The following is a 22,426-nucleotide window of genomic DNA, read 5'->3' as shown; positions in this document are numbered from 1 at the left end:
TGTGTACAGTCCTCCCCTCCCTTTCCGTGTCCTCCCCGTTACAGCGGGGCTCCCCCGACTCCCCATTCCAGCCCCTTCGCCTCCGGCTCCCACCGCCTAGCGAGCCCCAAACCTCCCCGCCTGGCTCTGGCGCGGGCTGTTCTCCCCCCCCCACACACGTGGGCACCGCTCCGCCCCCGGCCGTGCGAGTGACCGCCGCTGGCACCGCCCTCTGCCTGCCCCGCCCGTGACATCAGCGCGGCTCGCCTGGCCGGCCGGAGCGGGACTGGCTGCGCTGGGGCGGGGCTGCTGGTCCCCCGCGCTGGGCACCGTGCGCCGCGGCCATCGCAGGGAGCAGCGCGCGCCTCCGGGTAAGGCGGGGGCGCCCGGCCGGTTCGCATCGCGCTCAGGGCGGGTGTAAACGGGGAGCAAGCGGCTGGAGTCAGGGCAGCTGGTGGGCTGTAAGTGGGGAGTAACGCGGGAGTGCAGGCTGGTGTAAACGGGCAGTGGAGTGGTCTGGAGTCAGGGTAGCTGGTGGGCTGTAAGCGGGGAGTAACGCGGGATGCAGGCTGGTGTAAACGGGCAGTGGAGTGCTCTGGAGTCAGGGCAGCTGGTGGGGAGTAACGCGGGATGCAGGCTGGTGTAAACGGGCAGTGGAGTGCTCTGGAGTCAGGGCAGCTGGTGGGCTGTAAGTGGGGAGTAACGCGGGAGTGCAGGCTGGTGTAAACGGGCAGTGGAGTGGTCTGGAGTCAGGGCAGCTGGTGGGGAGTAACGCGGGATGCAGGCTGGTGTAAACGGGCAGTGGAGTGGTCTGGAGTCAGGGCAGCTGGTGGGGAGTAACGCGGGATGCAGGCTGGTGTAAACGGGCAGTGGAGTGCTCTGGAGTCAGGGCAGCTGGTGGGCTGTAAGTGGGGAGTAACGCGGGAGTGCAGGCTGGTGTAAACGGGCAGTGGCGTGCTCTGGAGTCAGGGCAGCTGGTGGGGAGTAACGCGGGATGCAGGCTGGTGTAAACGGGCAGTGGAGTGCTCTGGAGTCAGGGCAGCTGGTGGGGAGTAACGCGGGATGCAGGCTGGTGTAAACGGGCAGTGGAGTGCTCTGGAGTCAGGGCAGTTGGTGGGCTGTAAGTGGGGAACACACTCCAGGAGAGTCCAGGCTAGTGTAAAAGTGTGTGTGTGGGGGGGAGGTTGTGCCACTGCTGTGGAATGAATGGGGACTGAAATCCCTGGAGACAAGGCTGGTGTAAACAGGGAGGTGGCTTTGTGCACTCCCCCCCCCCCCCCCCCAGGCTGTCAGCTAGCGGGGAGTGGGGCTCTCTGCGGTGGTGTCTCTGGGAGGGTCAAATCTGTTTTGTTCCATCCCCCAGTCTCCTGTCATGTGAAGCTTGTCTCAGGGCTTTAGCAAATGAAACCTAGATAGGGTGACCAGACAGCAAGCGTGAAAAATCAGGACAGGGGGTTGGGGGGTAATAGGAGTCTATACAAGAAAAAGATCCCAAAATTGTCACTGTCCCTATAAAATTGAGACATCTGGTCACCTTAAACCCGAAAGGGGTGGGGGTGGGTGTCACCTGGGTTTGGGGGCTTCCTGGGGGAGCATTGTGTTCTCTACCATCAAAGTTTCCCTTTCCTGTACCCTACAGTGGCTTGTCCATGTTTTAAATGAATTTTAGTTCCTGGTCATTTGTGGGCACAGGGGTGGGTCTCCTCTTGGCATCTCCTGCCAGTCTCTGAGCTCAGGGACAGGATCTTTACTTAAAGGGGGATTTGGGAGGTAATTTGTACTGTGATGGACTTTATTACTGTCATGGAGAGTCAGGGGAGAGGAGTGGCTGCATCTAAACCCCTGCCTGTTTTCTGGGCTTCACAGCTGAAATCTTCATTGGGGAAGGAGATGGGATGAGTTTTCCCAGGCTCTGCTTGAGCTAAACCTGCATGTGGAAGTAGGGAAATCATAGAATATCAGGGTTGGAAGGGACCTCAGGAGGTCATCTAGTCCAACCCCCTGCTCAAAGCAGGACCAATCCCCAGACAGACTTTTGCCTTACATCCCTCAATGGCCCCCTCAAGGATTGAGCTCACAACCCTGAGTTTAGCAGGCCAATGCTCAAACCACTGAGCTCTTCCCCCGTACTGCCAAAGAGTAATGCAGCAGCATATTCAACTTTTATCGCTGGTTAGCTGTGGTTTGCTTCAGTACACGATATCACTGTGTTCCTGGTTATGTTCTACTTCATGTCATAAAAATAAGGAGAACTAAGTTTATTGCTATCCCCTGTTTAAAGGGGGAAATCAGTTCAGCTGATAGCTTTTTGAGTGAGGCAGTGAACCCAAGTGGGGCAGGGCAGAAACTTAGCTCATTGACATAGTTTCACTGAAGTCAAATCCATTTACAACCGTGAGGATCTGCTGATGGGTCTCTAAAACGTAGTTTGTTTCTTTATAAAAGGCAGTTTCTCTGTTCAGAGGTTTGCTTTGTTTTGGAACCCTTGGATGGAAGGGAGCTCTTGAATTTTCAAAGGATGATTTGTTTAGCTGTTGACAGCCTGTGTGATGTAACAACACCTTTTTACAGGAGTGGCATGGCATAAATATACTCTTAAATCCTTCAATCTCTTGTCAAATTAAATGGCAGTGCATGGAGACAGAAACTGTATTAGGGCTTGGCTACACTCAAAACTCCAAAGCGCTGCCGTGGGAGCGCTCCCACGGCAGCACTTTGAAGTCCGAGTGTGGTCGCGGCGCCAGCGCTGGGAGAGAGCTCTCCCAGCGCTGCAGGTACTCCACCTCCCCATGGGGATTAGCTCCCAGCGCTGCAGCACTGTTTACACTGGCGCTTTACAGCGCTGTATCTTGCTGTGCTCAGGGGGGTGTTTTTTTCACACCCCTGAGTGAGAAAGTTGCAGCCCTGTAAAGCGCCAGTGTAGCCAAGGCCTCAGGCTGTTATTGAGGTTCTTTGTATTTTCTTAGGAAACACAAGTTTTAAGTTGCCTCCAAAGTTGGGCTTTGGAGCTGTGCTCCAGCTCTGCTCCAGCTCCAGGCAAAAACCTGCAGCTCCACTGCTCTGGAGTTGCTCCAAGCTCCAACTCTGGGCTCCGCTCCAAAGTCCTGCTCCAAAGCGTGCGTTTGTGTGAAGGAAATGTAAAAAGGTTAGTGTTCAGATAGGGAAAAGAGGTTTCTCATACTTGTGGAATATTGTGTTTCTGAAGGACCTAAAGCTTCTGTAGGAGTGCTGGAATCTTAAACTATCCCAGTTGCTAGCTGACACCATACAGATGGCGTGTGTGTGTGTGTGTGTGTGTGAGAACTTCCTTAACAACTACTGTTATAACCTTTATTGACGAGTAACTTAACTCTGCCAAACTTCTACTGTATATAACGGAGGAAGCTCTTTCCACTAGTTCTCTAAAACACTTGTGCAGTTCTCCAACAGGAAAGTGAGCCTGCTTTGGTACATAGTCAGTTCTACAGATCTGTGTCTTTTAGAAAATTAAGCTATGTTTTTAACATACATTGTAAAATGATGATAGTTCTGTGTGGAAGGTCCCTTAGCATTCATCTCCTGTGACTAACCCTTTGTAGCTAAGGGGTACTTTACAAATATTGATAAACAGTCTAACCCCAAAGAGAGAGGGCAGTGCGGCACAGTGTATGGAGCACAGGACTGGGAATCAGAAGCTGGCCTGCTATGTGACGTTGGGCAAGTCATTTCACGTCTGTGACTCTCCCTGCCAGGATGACTGCCTTGTCTGTTTTAAACTGAAACATCGTAGCAGCAGGGACTCTGTCCCAGTTTGTACATAGCACTGTGGGGCTTCAGTCTCAGTTAGGGTTTTGAGGTGCTGCTGTTACACACACAGCCCTGGCTGGGATGATTTTGTTGGGGATTGGTTCTGCTTTGAGCAGGGGTTTGGACTATATGACCTCCTGAGATCTCTTCCAACCCTAATGTTCTACGATTCTATAGTAATAAAAAGTTGGCATTGAGTAAAAGCCCTAAAATGACTCGGGTTATTTTTGCACTTTGCATTTCTGAACAGACAAAGCAAGTTCCAAGTGTCTGAGAGCCAGACACTATTGTACAAAAACTGTCTAACTGCTCCCACATATTGTCCATCCTGTTAAGAAACCCCAACCTCTTGTCAAGACAAAACTTCCTGTTATCGCTCCTTTAGTCAAATAGGGCCTAGTCACACTTTACATCAGATCCCACTGACATGGGAAGCCACTAAGATTGTTACCAGGCCCATAATCATATGCTATTTGTGACTAATAATTGCATCTAGATCTCTTTTGGTATCAATCGGATTACAGGAAACACTGACTAGGAGAGACCCTTGAATAACAAAAGATGGTGCCATAGTTCTTTCTAAAATGCAATGTGGATTTGGAAAAAGTGCCAGTCCTCTTTAATGATGGCACTGACCCTTGTTATGTCTTTCAATCTTAAGCCTGAACTGTTCAGATGTGAGGGTGGGTCTGATTTCTTGCTTATCTCACAGTGATTCAGTATTGTGACATCCCCAGTATTCCTGCTTTCTAGGCTGTTGCACTGAATGTGTACGAGAAGCTGCTTTTCCATGGCTCCTGCTTGATCCAGCATTTCAGAGAGTTACATTCTGCAGGACCTGTTAGCCTGGGAAATGGAGCCTCACCTGTAGTTTGATTTGGTAGCGATGTTTCAGAGGTGAATAAATAACAGATCCTAAATGTGGAGTCGGATGGTGTGGGTGGAGCTCTGTCCTTCTCAGAAATTTGGGGTGCACATTTGGAAGTTACTTTGGAAGCTTTGCCTGATCCAGGAATTTGGAAACTTTAAAAAATGGTTTGAAGACTTAGGTTTATTTCCACCCCTCTCCCTTGTTTCTTCGAACTTGATCTATTAAAACACTAAATTTAAAAATGTCATCCATAGAAGGGGAGCAGAAAGCCCCCTGAGAACTGTGGACAATATATTTCATAAGGGTTCCTGGAATAGCAGAGAGATGCCTACAGTTGTTCATCTGATGGCATTCCCTTCTTACTCCTTAATTCCCTCCATGACTGGGGGCTTTGCATTGAATTGCTGGGTATTCATGTTGCAAGCAGTGGGAGTTTTGTATTCAAGATCCAAAGCAAACAGTCAACATAGGGACAAAGTGGGAACTGCTGAATTTTGTCATCAGAGCCTGAAGTTCTTGCCTGTCAGGGTATGCTGCCTGGCTACTCCTGCACTGGGCTTTGGGTGAGGTGAAAGGAGTGAGTGGGTGATCTGTGGATTAGGGATAGAGGGAGAGGGTGAGTAGGATTTACCATAGAGAGGTTACATGTTGTTGTGGTTATTTATCTAGCATCCAGACTAACGCTAATTGCTTTACCGATAAGTAGAATAGACACAATCTCTCCGCTGAAGAGCTCACTCTAAGGCAGGGGTCGGCAACCTTTCAGAAGTACTGTGCCAAGTCTTCATTTAGTCACTCTAATTTAAGGTTTTGCGTGCCGTCATACATTTTAATGTTTTTAGGAGGTCTCTTTCTATAGATCTATAATAATAACTAAACTGTTGTTGTATGTAAAGTAAATAAGGTTTTTAAAATGTTTAAGAAGCTTCATTTAAAATTAAATTAAAATGCAGAGCTCCCTGGACCAGTGGCCAGGACCCAGGCAGTGTGAGTGCCACTGAAAATCAGCTTGCGTGCCGCCTTTGGCACACGTGCCATAGGTTGCCTATCCCTGCTCTAAGGGCCTGCACTGGAGCCTGCTGGAATTCTTCAATTCACCTTGGTTCCCATCCTAAATACAGCCATGATCTGAGCAGCCCGGGAAAGAGTGAGCTGCAATAATATGGCTGGGGGATTCAGTACATTTTTATGCCTATTTCTTGATGCTCCTATTATACATTAAATATGATGTGTGCGCACTACGCAGCCACCTTCCATGTTTCTGCTGACGCGCTTCAGTGAAGCAGGAGTTCCACTTCTGTCTGGACCAGAGCTCCCATACGGGGACTCTCTCTGATGACCATCCTTTAGATTCCCATGGCAGTGTGGAGTGGGCGGGGATGGCTCTTCCCCTAACAAAGAGGGGGTTTGTATAAGGACAGGCTAATTTTCCCCACCGCCCATGTTTCTTGATGTGATGCTCCCAGTACCGGCACAATGAGCCAGACTTCCTTCGTGATGCAGTGAGTCTGTCCTCATTGGCTTGGCTGTTGTTCTTTCTGTGTGGCAGGGTGTCACGCAGTGCGGTAGATGTGTAGACAACACTCCATGCGTTGCTTGAAATATAACTTGCTGGCTAAATGTATTGGCAAAATGAAAGCCCAGCCCTGCAGTATCTGACATTAATCCTCCTGTTTCCTCCTCAAGAACAGAACCTCCCTGGAATCCAACCCTCAAGCCAGAGCCTGTAAGAGTAGGTTGCCCCCATGAAGCAGAAACGCTGGTCTAGGAGACAGGCTTGCACAATACCCTGACAGTTGATTAAATGCAGGTTCTGTCTGAGGTAATCTCTGCCAGTTGGATGAGGCTTACCTGTTGTGGGTGATGATCAGCTACCAAAATAAACATGTCTCCAAAGCACCATTCTTAAAGATGTAAGTTAATGCTTCTGTTGCCCTCACCTGTCAGCTGTTTGACTGTTGCTTGGATTTAAGATTTTCTTCTCCTTCATCCTTTTTGTTTGTATTGTGGTGGTTAGATCATGTTAACAGAGGGCTTCGATACATGGGGTGAGAGAACATCCTTCTGGATTAGTGCAGGTTTTGAGTTATAATTTTATTGCTTTAGTTCTTCACCCAGGCCAGCAGTCACCTAACCGTCTGTGTAATGTCACTAGTACTGCTTGTGTAAATCCAGTCATGTGGTTTAGATCCAGCTCAATAGGGCACTTAGATCTAAGCAGGTGAGTAGGCCAGTTGGGTGAAATCCTGGCTCTGCAAAAGTAAATGGCAAAACAGTTATTGGTTGCACTGGGTCAGGATTTGGCTCATTGATGCCAGGGGGACAGCGCACCTGCTCAAAGCTTCGTGTGTGCACAAGTCTCTTGTTTGAGGGTTTGCAGGACGTTATATGGGGCCACATCTTCTGTTCTTGTAAACTACCGTAGCTCTGGTGAAGTCCAGTGGAGCTGTGCCAGTTTAAGGACTGGTTCCTGAGCTTGAGTAATCTCTCCGATGTATGTGTAGAGGCTGAAGTAGCAGCCTAGCATTGTCTTCCCAAAGAAACTTTTCTCTTAGCAAAATTACTTATGATTCTGAACAGTGGTTTGACCCCTTGATAAGTTGGACAAGGTGGGTGAGGTAATGTATGATATTTACCTCACCCAGCGTGTCTTATGTACCAACATAGCTACAGCATCCTTGAGAGGTTTTAATTTTTGGTCTGTTGACAGCTAAACTTCCTCTGTTTGCTGCTAAATCTTCTTTGTTTGTTTTAGACAAAGTGCACAATTGATGCAACTGGAGGGCCGAGAGCTCACTTTCACAATTTTTGCTGTATTCTGGGTTGCACGCAGAAGGACTCTGTACAGTGTATGGGGACTGCTTCAAAGCTAATGGGTGTTTGACATCCACTGACCAGTGGGTTACAATAGCATGCTCGTTGTGCCTCTTCCAAAATGGATACTAATCTCTTACTGTTCTCATCTTGAGAGCCTAGCTCCAGCTGTAGAGACTCCTGCTCTGAGTTGGGAGGTTCATTGTCCAGTCCTGGGTGTTGGCTGAGATGGCAGTTGCCATGTTTTCATTAACTTTGGATCCAGCCCTCATGCTTTTGTCAAGTGATGCTGGCATGATGCATGTGCTATGGAGCTGTGGAGAGAAGCTGTTTCTCCTTTGCTTCTAGCTTTCCAAGAGAGGGCTCATGTGTCAAAGAGCCATCATTTTGAGTGGCTATACAGGCAATTCATAGGTGTGCCAGAGAAATAGTCATGCACATTCTGTCTCCAGACTTCTAAAGAAATAGTCTGATTGACTCAGGGAAAAGATCTATGAGGTATCCTGGATGGCTCAGTGCAGATGTGTGGCCAATGTACAGCAACTGTTAGAGAATCCAGGCATAGCATGGTTGCCTTAAAAATGGGCTAGGGAATAAGTCAATTCTCTGATGCCCTATAGACTGATGATTTGGCTGTCATCTGACCATTGTGTTTAGTTCAGTTTACCTCGCCTCATGAAATACATCAGATTGAAAAGGCTTGCTTGCAGAAAAGCAAATAGCATGATTAGAACCATGGCTGAGTTCTGTGTGATGAGATCACAAAGTTGGGATTCATTAGCCTGGAGAGGGAACGTGTGTGAGGGAGGGGGATGTAATGAAGGATATAATAACAAGGGCTTGCTGCTCTTAAGACCCAGCTAAAGGGGTCACTCGGTGAAACTGCAAGCCATTACATCTAAAACTAGTAGAGGGAACCACTATTCAAATACACCTAGATGGTGTATTATTAGGGGAAGCTATTCCTTTGGTCCACTACTTGACTTTTGAGGTAGAGGTGTTGCCTACCTCTTGGATTGGAAGATGAAATCAAGAGAGGATACAGCTTGCAAAAAAAAAAAAAAGGCTTCAGTGGTGCTGAGATTGAAAGCTACAGATCTGTATTAGATTGCTGAAGGGCTACATCTGGATGTAAGTACTCGACACTGAGACACAACTCAGTGTTCTAAACTGTGTTTAAAAATTAGCTGGATGACCAAAACTATGAAGGGCGACGAGAAAGATGAGTTTAAAAAGAGCAGTTACTTGAGACGTTAGGTGAAAGAAGAACATCTTTCAGTGGACATGTAGCTTGTCGATCGCAGAGCGACTTGATTCCAGCCTTTGTACTATCGGGCAAAATGGCAGGGAAGCCAGGAAGAAGACGACAGAGCCAGCTAGGTCAGAAACCTCACCAGATTAGCTGGTATCCAAAGGATGGTGGAAGTGTTATAATTATGTCGCAACCACAGAAGACGGAAGGTGGTGGTGGACAGCATTCACGTTGGAGACGTGACCTGGGGGAGAGAGTGTGTGGGAGCCAATGTCAAATAGCTTTGGGATTTTCAAAAAACTCTGATCACACTGCACCTTTGAAACGCTGGTGCTTAACCTCTTCCATGCCAGGATCTAGCAGTATGGGAAGGACAAGTAGGGGTGGAGGTGACCCTTTGCCGTAGTACGCTTGCAGCTATGCCAGCTGTTAGAAAATGAGAATACATGCTGCTTTTATCAGCAGATCTTGAAGCACTTTACAAAGGAGGTCAGCATCATTACCTCCACTTACAAATGGGGATACTGAGGCATAAAGTGGGGGAAGTGACGTGCCTGGTGTCATGCAACTGGCCAATCGCAGAGCTGGGACTAGAACCCAGACCTTCCAAGTACCAGCCCAGTGCCCTATACACACTGCCTCTGACTGGTACACGGGGAAGTTTAACCTTGCTGTTTGAAATGGGCATAATCTTGTTGCTTGCAAGGTGCAGGAAGTGATTTCTTCCTGCCTTGTGACTTTCCGTGTGTGGGTAGGTGTACGCATTGGAAGACTGCTGTTTTAAAATAGAATTGCTGTTGTTTGTAATCAAATATACATTAGGATAGTACATTATGGAGTGATTTAAACCCAGTCTTTGACTCTGTGCTTGACAACATAATTCTATTTTCACTTTAAGCAGAAATTGGTTTGTAAAGCAAAAAGTAATCATCTGCAAACACTTGGAAGGTGGTAAGGTGATAGGGAATAGCCAGCATGGATTTGTAAAGAACAAATCGTGTCAAATTAATCTGATAGCGTTCTTTGATAGGATAACGAGCCTTGTGGATAAGGGAGAAGCGGTGGATGTGATATACCTAGACTTTAGTAAGGCATTTGATACAGTCTCACATGATATTCTTATAGGCAAACTAGGAAAGTACAAATTAGATGGGGCTACTATAAGGTAGGTGCGTAACTGGCTGGATAACCGCACTCAGAGAGTAGTTATTAATGGCTCCCAATCCTGCTGGAAAGGTATAACAAGTGGGGTTCCACAGGGGTCTGTTTTGGGACCGGCTCTGTTCAATATCTTCATCAACGATTTAGATGTTGGCATAGAAAGTACGCTTATTAAGTTTGCGGACGATACCAAACTGGGAGGGATTGCAACTGCTTTGGAGGACAGGGTCAAAATTCAAAACGATTTGGACAAATTGGAGAAATGGTCTGAGGTAAACAGGATGAAGTTCAATAAAGATAAATGCAAAGTGCTCCACTTAGGAAGGAACAATCAGTTTCACACATACAGAATGGGAAGAGACTGTCTAGGAAGGAGTATGGCAGAAAGAGATCTAGGGGTCATAGTGGACCACAAGCTTAATATGAGTCAACAGTGTGATACTGTTGCAAAAAAAGCAAATGTGATTCTGGGCTGCATTAACAGGTGTATTGTAAACAAGACACGAGAAGTCATTCTTCTGCTTTACTCTGCACTGGTTAGGCCTCAAGTGGAGTATTGTGTCCAGTTCTGGGCACCGCATTTCAAGAAAGATGTGGAGAAACTGGAGAGGGTCCAGAGAAGAGCAACAAGAATGATTAAAGGTCTTGAGAACATGACCTATGAAGGAAGGCTGAAGGAATTGGGTTTGTTTAGTTTGAAAAAGAGAAGACTGAGAGGGGACATGATAGCAGTTTTCAAGTATCTAAAAGGGTGTCATCAGGAGGAGGGAGAAAACTTGTTCATCTTAGCCTCCAATGATAGAACAAGAAGCAATGGGCTTAAACTGCAGCAAGGGAGATTTAGGTTGGACCTTAGGAAAAAGTTCCTAACTGTCAGGGTAGTTAAACACTGGAATAGATTGCCTAGGGAAGTTGTGGAATCTCCATCTCTGGAGATATTTAAGAGTAGGTTAGATAAATGTCTATTAGGGATGGTCTAGACAGTATTTGGTCCTGCCATGAGGGCAGGGGACTGGACTCGATGACCTCTCGAGGTCCCTTCCAGTCCTAGAGTCTATGAGTAAGTATTTTTTTAACCTGCTGGGATTATTTAGATGAGACTGTAATCTAATTCTTTAGTAATAGCATATTATTTTAAAAAAAGAAATGCATTTAAATATCACAAGAAGCCTTTCATTAATTGTATTATAACATGTAAACCTTTCTATGCTGAGGCAATTGGTTTGTGTATGAAGTGCTACTTATGCAGCATTGGAGGTCAGGAAAAATATGAACGTAACCTTGTCTAGAAAAAGAGCATCTGCATACAATTTTTTTCCAAGAGGGTGTTGCAAGTTCTAGTGCGTTCATATTTGGTACAAAGACTAGGAATTTTTAAAGGCAGATGCCTTTGAAATAAATAGAAAAAATACATACCTAATTCCTGTGTTCTGATGCTCTTGCTATATTTTTTCCCCCATTCTCCCCCCCCCCCCGCCGCCTTTTGCCCCCATCCTTGGTGACTGAGCTTTGCAAACAGCAGGCAAGCTGGATATTTACCTATCTCAAGTCAGGACCCTGGCTGAACTTTATTGGAAAGGGTATAATATTGTTCAACAGCATTTGGGTAGAGAGCTCTCAGGGGTTTCTTGAATAAAAGCTGGAACGTTGGACAAGGTTTTCAGAAACCCTGACTAACACAGACAAGCGCAGTAGTTGCTGTTTGCATGTAGTTTTCTGCCCATACTGATATCTGAAAGAACACTTACCTGCTGCTGTAGCTCACTGGTGAATGGATGGTCAGGGTCCCTCTCTGTGTCTAATCCACAGATGCAGTGAGTCTGTCACTGCCCCAATGCTAGGGACCTTCTTTCTGCGTAGCTTAAGCTGTAGCAGCTCATACTTGTAGCTCTGGAGATCCCTGGTGTGTTGGCTCAGATGGTGGCCGTCATTGTGGGTAAATGTTGACTTCTTGGTGACTAACTGGTACTGGCTCACAGCAGGAGGATCAGTCCCCAAAACCTACTTGTGGTTATTCCAGGAAAAAAATGTCATTCATTGTAGTTGTTGCATCTGCTGGGCTTCCCAGTCTCATGTAGTTTTGTTAGGGGACAAGAGTCTGGATTAAACATCTTCCTATTGTCCCATCTCCTAATATAGTGATGTCAATGGGACCTTACTGATTTGCACCAACCAAGGATCTGGCCTTGTATCTTGACAAGATAGCAGTGGCTGCCCAAGTAATGCCATGCCTGTGTGCTTTTATAGGGGAGCCTGGCTACAGAGTGAAATGTTAATGGTGCAATTCTAGGCCACTTTACTGTGCAACGTTTCCCTTCGCAAGGTATTTTTATGTGCTTGCTGTTAGCGTTGTTTGTTGCATGGCAACTGTTTGAGTCCAAGTTACATACCAGATGTTGACTGAGTGATGGAGCGGGGTCAGGGCAGAAGAGAAGGGCTGTGGAATTGGTGTGTATGTATCACTTCCGGCAACTGACTATTATTTATATTACAGTACTACATAGAGACGCTGAGGCTCTATTGTGCAGGGCCTGTACATACACAGGGAGATACATACCCTGCTCTGAAGAGCGGGCAGTCAAAATAACCCATGCAGACAATGAGTGGGCTGGGAAACAATTCATAGAAGGGTAAAGTGTCTTAGGCAAGATCTCACATCAGACCAGTGGAAGAGCCAGTAGCAGAATCCAAGTGCTTATAGTTCACTGTTCTATCCACTGGGCCGTGCTGCTTCCACACATTCAGTGCACATGAATTCTCTCAGATGCTAATACATAAACTAAAGAAGTACTTGAACAGTAAGATGCTGATCAGTCAAGCTGGTAACACTGTCTGTGTGTTACCAGGAATTGCTGTCAAGTGAGACTTCTTAAATTTATAAACAATGTTTAGTTTTTCTCAAGTATTACCTTACCATATATACTCAATCATAAGCTGGTTCATTTATAAACCAACCCTGCCCTCCAAGACGGATAAGTAAAAATGGAATCTTTTTTTATAACCCGTTCATAAGCTGTCATAAACAGATAAGTAAGAATTAATAGAACAGAAGTACTTCATAACTCTTTTGCCTGTAAAGGGTTAACAAGATCAGTGAGCCTGGCTGTCAGCTGACCAGAGGACCAATCGGGGGACAGGATATTTTCAGATCTTGAGGGAGGGAAGTTTTTGTGTGTGCTGTTAGTGTTTGCTTGTTCATTCTGGGGGCTCAGAGGGACCAGATGTGCAACCAGGTTTCTCTCCAGTCTCTTTGATACAGGCTCTTATATGTCTAGAATAGTGAGTAGATAAGACGAGTTAGGCTTGTGTTTGTTTTCTTTATTTGCAAATGGAAGGATTTTAATTTGTACTTGTATACTTAGGCTGGGAGGGTATTCCCAGTGTCTATAGCTGAAAGACCCTGTACCTATTCCATTTTAAATTTACAAAGATAATTTTTACTGTTTTTTCCCTCTTTAATTAAAAGCTTTTCTTGTTTAAGAACCTGATTGTTTGTTTGTTTTTTTATTCTGGTGAGATCCCAGGGGACGGGGTCTGGATTCACCAGGGAATTGGTGGGGAGAAAGGAGGGAAGGGGGAGAGAGAGGCTAATTTCTCTCTGTGTTAGGATTACTGCCTCTCTCACGGAGAGTCTGGGAGGGGGAGAGAGAAGGAGTGGGGAAGGTGAATTTTCTTCTCTGTTTTAAGATTCAAGGAGTTTGAATCACAGTGATCTTCCAGGGTAACCCAGGGAGGGGAAGCCTGGGAGAGGCAACGGTGAGGGAAAGGGTTTACTTTCCTTGTGTTAAGTTCCAGAGGATCTGGGTCTTGGGGGTCCCTGGGCAAGGTTTGGGGGGGACCAGAGTGTACCAGGCACTGGAATTCCTGGTTGGTGGCAGCGCTACAGGTTCTAAGCTGGTAACTGAGCTTAGAGGAATTCATGCTGGTACCCATCTTTTGGACGCTAAGGTTCAGAGTGGGGAATTATACCATGACATAAGCCGACCCTATAATTCAGGGGTCAGCAAACTTTGGCTCCCGGGCCCTCAGGATAAGCCGTTGGTGGGCCGAGATTGTTTACTTAGGCTTACCTGCCTGCCTGCGGATGCTTGAGGTAAACAAAGTGTCCCGGTATGCCAGCTGCTTACCCTGAGGGGCCGGGACAGCAACTGGTGGGGAAATTTTTTGAGGGGGAGAAGCTGGGAGTCAGGGGAGTAACCCCCTGTGACCACCATCCACATGACCCCACCCCTAGCCTGGGACCCCCACACTCTTCCCATCCCATCCCTTCCCACCTTATCTGGGGAGGGCCAGAGGAGGATGTCTCTGACCTGGCTGCAGCCTGCTCCAATGGGCCGGGTGGCCAGAAGCAGAGAGATGCTGGCCCTGCCTCTTCCCTTCTGTCTTTGCTGGCTGTGCTGCCTCTCCCTGCTCCCTCTGTTGGGGAGAGGGGCTGTATTCCACCTCTTCCTCTCTATACCCATTCATGAGCTGACCCCCTTCTCTGGTGCTTCTCTTTTTTACTAATAAAATTCGGCTTATGAACTGCTATATACAGTATATATTTGTAAGGAGCAGATTGCTATACACAGCTGTAATTTTGCCTGGCTTTCTCTAGAAGAGCTGGAATTGCTACCTACCATTTTTTTCCCCACATGTGAGTAAAACATGAATACAACATCTGTATTAACCCCGCTAACACACCAACATTCAGGTCCTGGGTTTTCATCGTCAGGGGCTGCTGAAGGTGCTGTAACATCTTTTAATCCATGGAGGGGATGAAGAATGCGGTCAGGGTGCTGACACGAGACCTCTCTCTCCTCTTCCTCTCCTCCCCCTCCAAATCCTCCGTATATGTGATTTTGAAGAATAACATTGGTTGACTTTAATAAATGTGAGTGTGTCAGAGGGCACCACTCCAGCTCTTGGTGACAGTTTTCTCTTGCAGCATTCACCACTGAGGTTATGAATCTGATATACGTACCTGGAGTACCCAGAGGGTTCATGTATCGACATAAAGGACAGCCCTGTGTGTAATTAACAAACTGCAGAATGTGTAACTTTTAGAGATATGAATTACAGCCCATGTTCTGTTAGAGGCAATAAATAATAAGACATAAAAGTGCCTTCAGGAGCTGAAATGGCTTCTTTTTCTAGTTATTGTAGATGCTTTCAAATACTTTTTTTTTTTTTCCCTTTAATTTTTTGCCCAACTCTCATTTTCTCTGTAGACTCCCTCCCCTTTCCTCCCGGCCCAAATACTTGCTTCCTGGCAAGGCGAGAGATTTATTCTTAGCATCTCCAACAGTTGAATTTGGTTTTAGTGGGGATTTTTCCTACTCAAATTGTCTTGGCATTTTACCAAGTCATCTGACAATGAAGCAACCTTTGAGCACTCCAGCGATAGGCACAGTCAGTTTTGCATATTAGAGCCTGTTTCATTGAGGGATGACTGAGGATCCTAGCGTTCCCCCTCACATTTGTACCCCAAAAGTGTCATGAGATCCTTAACTTCCATCTGTTGACACCAAGGAGATCTCTGTTTGCTCTCTCCATGGCAGGATAACCTCTCAGCCTGTGCAGCACTGACCCTAGCATGGGACTTAAACTCACCACTCTGTGGTCAAGCCCAACGGCATGCTCGAGCAAAGGGTGTCTTAGGAAAAGGGATTTGGTCAACAGCTTGCACATTCGTTAGGGAGCTGATCTATGGTTAAGGTTGAACTAGCTTCCTGTTAAGCCGATGTTACCATCTCATGACTTCTTTTTGGTGAGTACTGTGACATTTGGTGGCCGTCTTTGTTACAGCTCCTGGGGTCAAGTGATTTCAGCTTGCTTTATTTTTGTAAATGAAAGTTTCTGTTCCTTGTGCTTGCAGAGAGAAGCTTGCAGTTTTGAACCAAGTGCACACTAAAGGCTCTAAGTAGCCGACAAACGCAAAGGACCCTAATGTTTTTCTTAAGATTTCTTTGGGAGGATCTGGGGTGTGTGTGTGTGTGTGTGTGTGTTTTTTTTTTTTTTTTATGGTTGAGATTGGCAGTGCTGTTATAAGCTTGATATTTTCAAGCATTTCTCTTCCAAACTTGTTTGGAAATGCAGTGATCTGACACTTTGCAAGCTGTATCTCATCCAAAGATGGTGTTTTTTCTGGGATGCTTGGTTAACAATCAGAAAAGGAGTTTTAAAGTTAAGTAGCTGATTCTCCTGAGTGTAATTCCATTGAGTTCAGTGGAGCTGCTCTTGAGAGGAGCATCAAACCCTGTTGTCTTCAAAATACATCTGATGAGGTGTTGTTTTGTACTATGGTTAGCGTATGGGGACAGTAATTAAGGATTAAGTTTGCTTTGTGCAAAGCACTTCAGATATCCGGGGGTAGCTGTGTTAGTCTGTTTCCACAAAAACAATGAGAAGTCCGGTGACACCTTGAAGACTAACAGATTTATTGGGGCATAAACTTACATGGGTAAAAAACCCTGAAGAAGTGCCCCAATAAATCTGTTAGTCTTTAAGGTGCCACTGGACTCCCCGTTCACTTCAGACACATGCTGTGTGTAACTTCTTAAAATTCACATTAACATGTCTTGGTGCAGAAACCCCAAATTTGTTTTATCTGCCTTACTGAGAGATGCCTCTTCAGTATTTTTGGGAGATGAGTGAGGAAATGGTGTGTGTATTAACATGCAAACTAACTTGTGCCGTACTGACCTTAGGTAGGCCAGGGAGTGGTTAACTGAGGCTTACTGAGTTACTAGGCTTCTTGGGAATTAATCTACTGGTAACATGTTGTTTTGATTGTCCTTCACACTTTTGCACAATGTAGGGAGCAGCATGGAGGTTGAATAGAGGGGTTAGGTTTAGTCTACAGCAGAAACTTTTGCCAAAATAGTTTTGTCAATTTGGAATATGATTATTTATTTTTAATGACCTTCCTATACTGGGAAAAGCTCTATTGTAGAGGCAGTTTATATTGGAATAAAAGTTCTTTCGCTGGTATACCTTATTTTGCTCAGTGAATGGGTATAAGGTAAATATAGGCTTGGAAGGTTTAGATTTTTATCAGTAAGTATTGATAAACATGCAAACTGATGACCACAGAAATTTACAGGTAGCCAAAGCTAGAAAAGTGCTGCTTGAGAACTTATTAGCATTTGCTTTGAAGCTATTCATTTTATATCTTTTGGTGTGTGATGCTGACGATTGGTTTTAATGGTTATGAAGTTTTAACTTCTTGAATCTCAATGTCTGCTGTCATTCATTATTGTCTCTCCCATTGCCCCATAATTTCCTGCAACTGTAAAAATTAAAAATGCAGATGTTTTTCACTGAAATTATATAAAATTTAATTCTGCTGTGCCTAGCTGTGCAGACAGAAGCACTCTCTTGGGCCTGTATAAGCTGCATCAACCCTCGGAGGGTTTGCTGGTATAGCTAAAGGTATGTCTACAGAGCAGCTGTGAGACATAATTGATGGCTTATGCAGATGTACTTAGGTAGGTTCTGCTCGAGGTGAAAACACAGTGTGGCCATGGCAGCCTGAGTGTGGCAGCTCAGGCTGTCCAGATAGAATCCTGGCCCAGGTTGGTGCTTGGTGTTGTCATGGCAGCACCGCTCTTTTTAGACGCCAGCTGGAGCAGAGCCAGTGTGTGTGCATCTATTGTACTGAGAATTATACCTCCCTATTACAATGGAGACCACAATCCCACAAAAACCTTTCTAGCGTAGACCTGATGGAGGCTGGGCGAGGTTGGAGGAAATGACAAAGGACTGTGTGGCAGTGGAGAATAGACTGGATCTCTTAATGCTTTATTTGCAGATAATCTAGTGTTTGGGGCTTTTTTCAAAGATGTGGAATGTAAGAGAAGTGTCTGGTTGACTGGAGAAGGCTTTAGCTGGATTCCACTGGGAAAGGTTTTCAGCCTTAACTTTTTTTGGCCTCACTTTCTTGTGAGGTGGTTACAAGTGGGAGTCTATTGTTAAGGGGTCATCTTTCTGCTTTGACTGGTTGTTGTGTTTGTGTATGATTATTTTTGCCACTTGGTGGTCTTCACTTACTGCTGGGAGGCCAATGAATTGGTAAGGCCCCTAGAACTTTTTTTGATGGTTTAATAAATCAGTTTGGGATCTAGTTAGAGATGAAAGCAAGCCAGTCCGCCAGTACGCTGTGCCAGACTGCACTGGCTTCCGCAGCGGGAATTTAAAGAGCTCTGGACTCCCTGCAGTGGCGGGAAGCCCAGAGCCCTGTAAGTCCTGCCCACAGCTTGGTGGCTGGGCTGGGGCTGGGATTTAAAGGGCTCAGAGCTCCCATGGCAGCAGGGATCTCAGAGCCCTTTAAATCCCACCGGCGGCTCCATCAGCCAGGCTGGGGCCGGGATTTAAAGGGCTTGGGGCTCCCTGCAGCGGTAGGAGCTCCGGGCCCTTTAAATCCATCCTGGAGCTCGGCTGCTGGGCTGGGGCCGGGATTTAAAGGGCCCGGTGCTCCATGGCAGCCGAGTCCTGGGCCCTTTAATTTGCCCCTGAGCCCCAGGGGCTCTCGGTCACCTCTGCAGCTGGGAGCCCCCTGTTGATTTAAAGGCCCTGGGGCTCTCAGGCACAGCCAGTACCCCAGGGCCTTTAAATCTTGAGAGGCCACACCTCTTCTGGATGAGGCCACACCTCTTCTGGATGAGGCCATGCCCCCTGCAGGACTCCAGCAGTACCAGTAAGTCCTGTAAGTTACTTTTCCCCCCTGGATCTAGTGCTAAAAACTTCTAAGCTCATTTACACAGTTATTTTAAGTCTGCTTTATACTGCACGTGATGCCGTTGTACCTGAATCATAGAATATCAGGGTTGGAAGGGACCTCAGGAGGTCATCTAGTCCAAACCCCTGCTCAAAGCAGGACCAATCCTGGTGAAGATAATGCTTGAGGACTATTGGCCAAAGGAATTCATATATTAAAATGTGTCAGATAAATAGAGACAGGGTGGGTGAGGGAATATCTTTTATTGGGCTAACTTGTGTTTGTGAAACAGACAAGCTGACATAGAGCTCTTCTGCAGGTCTGGGTAAATATAGTTATGTATTGCTGTCTTCGTTCACATGATTCTGACAGGTGCATACAGATGGAAGATGAGAAAATAACTTTATAGCTATATTTTCTACATATTTTCAAAATATAGGTTTGAGGCTTAGTTATTTTCTTGTCTGCCTGCATTTGTAGCTTTTCCAGCTTATCTAGGCAGTTACATGGGCTGCAGGGCCAATAAGATCTGTCCATTAGAAATCATCTTAAACTGCCAGTGGAAACTTGCAGTAGGAGAATTCTCCGAGCTACGTCATTTTCTTCACCCTTTTAAATTATTTCCTTCCCATCCGCTATGGTTTCAGGCCACCCTTGCTCTATTGAATGGAACTCTGGGTATACTTCAGAATACTGGCATTCTTTTGATAGGGCCATCTCTACCACAAAATTAAACCATATGGTCTAGCTGACTCAAAATACCTTCGAAGTGTAACTAGGGACGTTTTTCATTATACTGGGATGGTTCCCTGTAGTGGTATCGTGCAGTCAACGGCATGTTACAGAGTAACCCGGTATGAAACCGTTGCATTGCTCCACTGTGTATTCCTCAGACCATAAAATGTCAGAATTCTGACAGTGTAAATACAGTGGTTCCCTGCCTAGTCAACTTCTTCTGACTCTCAGTAAGATCCAAGAGGTCTTGATTGGGAGGGAGACCCTTGAAAGGCAGTTTGTAGGGGGCCTTATCTGAAGAGATGTGGAAGTTTCTGTGGAGACAGGATTTCATAGGGAATAAAACGTCAGTTGAATGACACATTGACCCTCTATATTTATGGCTCATTCAGCTGAAAAATAATTCAGAAATTAGCTGTTCTAGTTTTACTCACTGATTTGTCTAAGCAGGTCCTACAGGCTTCAGCCAACTTATGATTAGGTTTCCTTTTTTTTGTTACTGAAGTTAGTATTGTCTTTGTATTGCTCTTCCATGCCACCAGAACAATATGTCTTCAGACAGTGCTTTGTGAACCACATGCTGGTCAGTTAACAGTATGAGAGAGCTCCCATGTTTAAAAGGCAGTACTTCAAGAGACAAGCTTTCTTCTAAATGTAGGGGACCATTACTACTTGTGCCTGTTAGTTGCTTAATATTGCAAAATCCTCCTTTCAGACTGTAGTGCTAAATCCAAATTGTAGGCTTCGCTTCACAGTGCATAAACATCAGTGGTTGTTTTCCTTTTAAGTTTTTTTCCTTTAAAATCTGTTTTAAAATGAAATCTGAAATAATACAAAATATGTGAAGGCACAATCTTATGAGGATCTCTAACACTATTTTAAATAAAAAACAAACATGCTGAATCAATGAGCCTCTCTTGAAAACTTTGAGTTAAAGGCTGCTTTCTATATAATAAAAATATCTATCTTGGGACGTCAAGCTTTAGAAATAGGCAGCATAGGTCATGTACTGTATTAAGGACTTGATCCTGTGGGAGTCCCAGAGGCTGTGCTATTGGATGAAAGAGACTAGCAAAGTCCTCACAGGCATTGGGACCCAGTCTCTGATTTACAGGATGGTGTCTCCTGATTTCATCAGGATCATCCACTAAGCCCCGCCTGGTGATTTGACACTCCTATTTTATAGCTTTTGCCTGCCTAAGCACTAATGGGCTCAGTTCTCAAATTATTAATGTGTGACTCTACCCACCAGGGAAACTTACTTTCCAAGACTCCATTTGGTTGTAATCAACTTGTTTTAATGCAGGGATTCTCAAACTAGGGGTTGGGACTCCTCAGGGGGTTGTGAGCTGTCAGCCTCCATCCCAAAACCTTCTTTGCATCCAGCATTTATAATGGTGTTAAATATATGAGTGTTTTTAGTGCATGGGGCAGGGGGGGAGGGGTCACAATCACAGGCTTGCTATGTGAAAGGGGCCACCAGTACAAAAGTCTGAGAACCCCTGTTTTAATGGCTATATCAACCAGCGAGAGTGCACTTTTCTTTAGAAAATAACTGAAGTACAAATGGAAAAGTTGATTAAAACCAATTATTTACATTGAGACTTTCCACTTGGTGATTTAAATTGCCTGATTTAAATCAATCTGCCCTACCTTGCTGTAGTTATAAATTGGGCTTTGATCCAGGGGCGGCTCCAGGCACCAGCACGCCAAGCACGTGCTTGGGGCGGCAAGCCACGGGGGGGCGCTCTGCTGGTCGCTGTGAGGGCGGCAGGCAGGCTGCCTTCGGCAGCAAGTCTGCGGAGGGTCCACTGGTCCTGCAGCTTTGGCAGATCTCCCACAGGCATGCCGCTGACTGCAGCCTGCGTGCCGTGCTTGGGGTGGCAAAATACCTAAAGTCGGCCCTGCTTTGATCCCAATTGAAGTGATCAGCCATCACTCAATTGTTTTACGTTCTTGACTTCAAATTTGTTGTAGTTTTTTGCTGGTGTATCAAAATATACATTGAGAAACAGGACTGAGAAGACTTATTGCTAGATGCTGTTGCATGAAGTCTGTCATGCTGTTATCTTGAATTTTGGCAGTTTGCAGTAGCTGAATATTGCCAAGTTGGCCAAGTGAATAAAAATAATCTATTTCAATTTTGAGTTCAAGTTCTGTGTTAATGGGAGAAGTTAAACTTTAACATTTGCCCTGTTCAAATGTTCACATAAAACCAGGAGAAAACTATTGAACTAGCTCCTGTGGTCAGAGAATTGTAAGAGCTGTAATTAAACAAAATGAAACTTTGTTCCTGCAACTTTGTTCCTGCTTCCAAAAAACAGCAACTAGAGGAAAACAAAACAAAAGTCAGCCTTGCCAAATCATTTCCTCACATTCATGGCATTTCCTTTCTTTCTCTTTCTTTCTTTCTTTCTCTTCTTACCACCATCTTTCCCAGTAAATGGCATCCTGCCTGACTCTAGCATTTAAAAACTGAAATCAGATCAGTGATACCCAGGGTGGAGCTGGCTTCAAAATGTATGCCCAGGGTTCTCTAGCTGGAAGTCAGGATAGGCTCTGAACTGTGGAAATTAGTGAGTTGCTCCCCTTCCCTTAACCATGAAAAACAACAATACATTTTGCTCTTGCAAAGGATTTGCAATCAAGAATTTTCTGTATATAATGTCACTGTTGGAAATGAAACTGTAAGCTAACTTGAAGTCTGTAATAAAGCGTGGAAGATATTCCTAATGAATCCAGTCTGTAAATAATTAATTGTTGACAGCCAGAAACACAGTGCATGCAACTGTAACTTCTACCAAAATGATAGTTTGTTCCTGTGTACAGGTATTTGGGGAGATTATCTGTAGTATTAACTGCCTTCAGGAGATGCATTTTCCTAGGCTACGTCCAGACTACCCGCCTTATCGGCGGGTTAAAATCGATTGGTCGGGGATCGATATATTGCGTCTAATCTAGATGCGATATATCGATCCCCGAGCGCGCTTATATCGATTCCGGAACTCCATCAACCCCAACCCCTGTGGGCGCCGGTGCTCTCTGTCTCCAGCAGGCACGGGATTGTGGCTTCTCTCCGGCTTCTCTGGGGCTGCCGGCGCCAGTGTTCTCTGTCCCCAGCAGGCGATCC

The 22,426-nt window shown here is 45.6% G+C and overlaps 1 protein-coding gene across 4 annotated transcripts in view; it reads left to right on the top strand.

The window, feature by feature from the left end:
- The first annotated feature begins 272 nt into the window (after nucleotides 1-272).
- The window catches only part of SH3BP4 (SH3 domain binding protein 4), a 157,076-nt gene continuing 134,922 nt past the window's right edge, over nucleotides 273-22,426 (top strand). For 2 of the 4 annotated variants that reach the window (XM_030580552.1, XM_030580549.1), the window contains exon 1: nucleotides 15,460-15,612. The gene's annotated coding sequence lies outside the window, so the exon portion shown is untranslated. Of the gene's footprint in view, nucleotides 351-15,459; nucleotides 15,613-22,426 lie in introns of those variants that run through there. The other 2 variants (XM_030580548.1, XM_030580550.1) reach the window with 2 other exon arrangements.

Source organism: Gopherus evgoodei, chromosome 11, assembly GCF_007399415.2.
Source record: "Gopherus evgoodei ecotype Sinaloan lineage chromosome 11, rGopEvg1_v1.p, whole genome shotgun sequence".
NCBI lineage: Eukaryota > Metazoa > Chordata > Testudines > Testudinidae > Gopherus > Gopherus evgoodei.
Note: the sequence above shows the minus strand (reverse complement) of the source record. Positions and strands in the feature narration are given on the sequence as shown.